This window comes from Kogia breviceps, chromosome 15 (genome assembly GCF_026419965.1).
Source record: "Kogia breviceps isolate mKogBre1 chromosome 15, mKogBre1 haplotype 1, whole genome shotgun sequence".
In the NCBI taxonomy this organism is placed as follows: Eukaryota; Metazoa; Chordata; class Mammalia; order Artiodactyla; family Physeteridae; genus Kogia; species Kogia breviceps.
Window position 1 is genome coordinate 16,914,686 of NC_081324.1, and position 6,000 is coordinate 16,920,685.

Below are 6,000 nucleotides of genomic sequence, written 5' to 3' on the forward strand. Positions count from 1 at the left end.
TAACCTCTCGCTTCGGCTCTCTCTATGGATATTTCTCCTTAGGTAACCAAATGCTATTATTCCTGAAGACATTGCCACGAACAGCTCACCCAATAACAAACCAAGGGCTCACACGCTATCTAACTGGGGGCAATGCTAAATAAACAAGAGTACAGTGCATGGTACTGTTTGTGTCTTTCCGACTGATTATCATGAAACCTGTAAGTTGACCATCTTTGACCAAGAACAGATTTCATCACCAGAGAAGAAAGGAATTTGATCATCACCTTGAAATTGTGTGCAAGGCATACAAGAGGCAATTAAAATCTTAATTCACTTTTTAAATTTCTAAAATGGAAAAAAAAAATAATTACTTCAAAAGCCAGTTGTCTTTCCTGGGGGTGGAGAGGAAAGATTTCCCCAGACCACGTGATTCCGGTCATTGAGCATTCTGTTTTGTGTGTCATGGCACAGCCTTAATTACAGCTTATCTGGTCACGTGCCTATGAGCCTTGGCAAGAGACTGACAGCCCTTCATGAAACAGGGTTATGCCCTAGAAATGAATGGGTCCAATCACCCAACCTTGGCTCTATAAAGGGGTGCTGGAACGTACCATGTCAACATTAACCTTGAAATAGCCAGTGCTCTTCACAATAGATAAATAACCGCTATACAGTCAGAGGGAAGCAAAGAAACAAACCCTTTGGTTGGGTTGCTGAATTTGTTATACTCTGACCAGCAGAACTGGCATCCACGTGTAAATTCTGGCATCGCGCCCTGTGTGTCCTGGGGCAGGTCATGCCACTTCTCTGTGCTTTAGTGTCCTTACGTGTACTTGCTTCATGATGCTATTCTGAGAATTAAAACAGATGGAGAGTGGGAGTTCCCTGGTGGTCCAGTGGTTAGGGCTCCACGCTTTCACTGCCGTGGCCTGGGTTCAATCCCTGGTCGAGGAACTGAGCTCCCACAGGCTGCACAGTGCAGCCGAAATATTAATTCATCAATCAGTCAGTTAATTAATTAATAATTAATTAAAATCAAATTTGCAAACTTCTAAAAAATAAACCCACGTAGATGGAGAGTGAAGAGTCCTCCACAAAGCACCTGGAGTTTAGTTTTCACCAGCAAAGGGAACTGCTGTGTAATCACTGTAATGAGGTAGGACCCAAGCCTCTCCCATCCCTGTGATGGATTGAAAGAGGTTCCCAAGGCCCTTTTGCTGAGCTTCCCGGCGCCTGTGAATGACCCCCCCTCCCCATCTGATAGAAGTGAAGTCCTAAAGGTAGGGAGCTCAAACTTCCGCTGGGCCTGTCAGCAACTTGAGCACAGAGCTCGTGTCTTTGAGGGGAAGTGGACTGGTCTGGCTGCTCAACCTCACAGAGTGGAATCCAGGACACCGGGGACACCTGACATGAGTCAGTTGAACTCCCAGAGCCTCTGTTTCCTCCCTCGTCCACAAGGTAAGAAGGCAGCCGAGGGGTACCAGAACCCCGTCTAACTCTGACGTTCTGTGACTGCAGGACCTGATAGACATTGATGACTCGTACACACATTTTGTAAGCCTGGGGCAGGGAGGGTATTGTTTGCTTCTGACTCCCTCCTAGTGCCCCGCCCCGTGCTGTCGGATGCTCAGTGGGTATCTGCTGGCCGGTCCCATCCCCGGGCTCATGGCTCACAGCTCCATGCTCTTTTAATTTCCAAAAAGGTCCATCAGTCAATCAATGAATGTACTTTCTACAATGCTGCAGCACAGGAGGGAGTCAGCACCAGCCAAACGGCCCCCCCACCTCAATGTGGCAGGCAGATAAAAGACCTTCACAGGCACACACAGGCGTATGTGTGCGCACACACTCGGGAGGATAGGGTGAGCAGCACCCTCATTCCTAGGCCACCGTGTGAGCACACGCCCTTTGGGGGACTCACGGGGAGTTTTCCTGAGATGCTCTGCCAGGTTCAAGGATTTGGAGGAAAATGACCCATCCAGGGCATGCGATCAGCAAGGGGGCACCAGGCACCACACAGACCCAGTAAGCTGAATGAGGTGCAGATCCCTCTGCAGACTTGACTGTGCCCTCAGTGTGCCAGGATGCGGGGGGCGGGGGCCATGGCTGGAAAGAGGTGCCCTCTCAGAAAGATGAGCAACAGAGAAAGCGACCCCTAAATACGTAATGGCGGTGGTGTGGGTGGGCGGCACCTGGCCTCCTCGTCCTCAGCTTCTTCCCCTGAGAGCACATCCACCTGACCCCAAATTTTCCCCATTTTCCAAGTCATTGCCCTCTATGGGGCCCCTCAGGTGCCCTGACCGCATCCCCTGTCATTGCTTCAACAGGGAACTGGTGTCAGTTTAGAGCGGTTGGAATTCATTTCTTTAGATTCACCTCCAATCTTATCAAAGGGGCTGCCGATTTGTTCCTTGGGCTTCTGCCCTCCCTCCCCCATGAGGCTCTCTCCCCTCCCCGGGGCCCCCGAGGCTGAGCAGAGATCCCCTCCTCTCTGAAGTTAATGGCTGTAAGAAGATTTCATTTTATTATATCTCCAGCAGCCCTGATATTTTAAATTTGCCTTTGACAAACTCGCAGCCCTGGAATCATCATTTAGGAAACAAAGCTTAACCGGGAGCTTTTAAGGCGAGTCTTTTTTCCTTTCAATTTTAGCAGGCTAGTAAAAATCAATAACACCGTGTTCCCATCTGCAGCCCACCTGACATCTCATGAATGGTCAATGGAGCCTGCTTCTAGCTGCTGAAGCTACTGCAGACGGCAGTGGCCAGGCCGGCTGGGGATCACGTTTCTTTTCTACCAATTTAAAGTCCTCTCTCCCCCCACCCCTAAGATGCTCCTGGGTGACTTCCTTGGGGAAAAGCTTGGGTCTTTCTGGAAAGAGTTTAGAGTGACCAAATTGAGGACAGGAAAATTGTGGGGTGGGAGGAGAGGTATTATCTGAGCACAGAGATGATCAAACTCTTTGTCCCTCAAAGGATTCGTTAAATAGGACAAGCCTAGGATAGTAGCTATGAGCTCCAGGATTCAAGAAGCTGCAAATTGGTCCTGGCTGGTGTCCAAAGATTTGGGACCCAAAGCCCTGTTTGGATGCTCAGCAAACCCTCCGTGGGTTGAACTAGAGGCACCAGCAACACACAGCCCCGGCCTCGCTGGGTATCCTGAGGATGTGGGTGTGTCCAGCTGCCCCGGGCATCTAAATGTGCCCTCGAAGGATGGCCCAGGACAGCCAGCCGGGCCCTTCGGGCAGAATAGGAGACTGGGCAGACACGACTCCCAGACAATGGAGTCGAAATTCAGGAGCTGCTGTGGCCACAGGACACGTGAAAAACAGGGCTCCGTGAACAAGAGCCAAAGCGAGGCCGGGGGCACATGAAACAGCCTCCGCCCCTCACCCCACCCCGAGGCCTTTTCAAAGCCACAGACTGAACCATATTGTCGCTCCCAAGCCAAGTTTAACTTCTAAAGAAATCTTTTCAAGATGTTCAAAGCACCCGAGAGCAGTTCAGCGCTAAGCGCTACCATCTGCCGCCGCAGGCAGGCCCGTCCCGTCATAATCTCTCACTCGGCCCTCGCTCGCTGGCAGAGGCCCTCGTGGCAGGGTCCCCGCTGTGCCCACTGGAGAATGCACATTGGGTAGCGGGTGACAAAGGGCCGCTGGGCACTCGGCTCCCGGGCAGTGGTGTGTGGAGCGCGAGCGTCCGGGAGCAGCTCACGGTGGACCACGTCTGCGCCGACCCCCAGCTCGGCCTGGGCCTGAGCCAGCTCTGGGGAGGGGTCCCCGATCCCCCCGACCCCGAGGGTGCCCGCAGCTCCGTGAACAGGATCGGGGGGCTCCGTGTCCGCCAGCGAAGGCTGGAATTCCTCTGACCCCAGATTTTCCAGTGCAAATAAATGGGGACCTAGCTGATTCCAAATGGAAACTCTCCTTACATTGGTTTCGGTTTCTCTTCTCTTTTTTCCTGTTCTAGAGTATGAACACTCTCGTGAGCTGGCATGAAATTAATTAGCGGCTCATCGTAATACGAGAGCCAATAGTGGTTTTTTTTTAAGCTATGTCCACCATCTCATCTCTGACCTTGTACATCCAGTGCCCAGGAAATTCCAGGCCAGGAGGCCTGCTATTCCAGGGCCGCGGGCGGAGGTGGAGTATCATGGAAGATCCAAGCCCAGAAGAGGAAGAGGAGCGGGGCCCCCTCGGTAGAGGGTGAAGGGCCCAGGGCCGGGATGAGGGATGAGGTAGAGCAGGAGGCTGAAAGGACCCGAGTGGAACGGAAGAGAAGGAGTCAGCCTGGGGACCAAGGTGATTTTGAAGCATCAGACCGCTCTGGCCTCCGCCCTGTGACGGAGACTCAGTCTGGCTTGAGCTGGGGAGAGAGACTCAGGGATCTAGCAGCAGTGTCTGCTTGGCCAGGGTGTAGGGAGAGGCAGTACGGAAGCCGCCTCCTGAAAGGAGGCTCCACTTGAAGAGGGGCTGCGATCGTCGATCCTGGGCTGCCGATGTCCTGCTGGGTGTCCCCCGCTCTGGGTGGCCGGGGAGCTGGTGGCCAGGCGGGCGTGGAGTCCCGGGGCTCCGTGTTGCTCTGCGTTGCAGCAGAGGGGCACCAGGGGCAATGGTTAGAAACATATGCCCAGGAGACACTTACTGGATGGCATGAGCCTGGACAAATCACTTAACCTTAACATGCCTGGGCTTCCCTGGTGGCGCAGTGGTTGAGAATCTGCCTGCCAATGCAGGGGACACGGGTTCGAGCCCTGGTCTGGGAAGATCCCACATGCCGCGGAGCAACTAGGCCCGTGAGCCACAACTACTGAGCCTGCGCATCTGGGGCCTGTGCTCCGCAACAAGAGAGGCTGTGATAGTGAGAGGCCCGCGCACCGCGATGAAGAGTGGCCCCCGCTTGCCACAACTGGAGAAAGCCCTCGCGCAGAAACGAAGACCCAACACAGCCAAAAATAAATAAATAAACATTAAAAAAAAAAAAAAAAAAAAAAAACAACTTAACATGCCTTAGATCTCCCATCTGTAAAATGGGGGTAGCTGATAACGAATGCACACACCTCACTGGGTCGCTGCCAGGGTTAACATACATAAAGTGCTGAGAACAGTACCCCCGGGACATAGGAGGTGCCCGCTGAGGCTTGGCCGTTGTCATTATTATTGTTTTATTTATCCCAGGAGTGAGTGAGAGGCTGACAGTCTCAGATGTCATCTCCGCCGGCAGAGAAAAGGGAAGGCAGCTTTGGCCCCAGGATACAGCTGGGCTCTGCTCCACCCAAGAAGCGCTCTCGAGTTAGCTGCGGGGATTCCAGCTTCCCCTCCACCCCTTGTCCCCAGTGGCCTGGGCGCCCCATGCCTGTGGGCTTGGCAGATCTGAGACCACCTGCCAGGAGGCTGGGGGCTAGATTTCCCGGTGCAGATGTCTGTCAGAAGCTCTGCGGGGAGAAACCGCCCCCTCAGGCTCTGTGCGGCCACAATCACCAGACGTTTCTGGCAGCGGCTGTGTTTCAAAGGCGCCCTGGAAACTGAGATTCAGATGGGGTCCAACTGGCACACCAGGGGCTCCGTGGGCCTGGTGACACCCGGCTGGCTTTTGGCCACAAAGAGCAATGCCCGAGCTATAAGAAGACAGACACAGAAGCTTGCTTTGCTTTGGGGTTTGGGTTTCTCTCTTTCAAAAGTTTTTTTTTTTTTTTTTTTCTGTTACCCCGCCAGAATCTGGGCGACAGCAGTTAAAACTCCTGAAAATCTTCAGCAACGACTTCGGCCAATGGGCCAGCCTGCTTTGCTATATAGAAGTGTATCGAAATGGATTTCACGCAGTAGGTCCAAACTCTTCTTCCTTCATCCATCCCTTTACTACACAGCCCCTCCCATCACACCCCGTCCCATCCCCCTGCGGGAGGGAGGTGGCACTTGCGGGAGAGCTTCAACTGGCACGTGATCAGCGGGCCACACGACTGCCGCTGAGGTGATGAGGCTGGGGCTGCTGGAGCTGAGAGTACGGCCTGAGTCTCCTC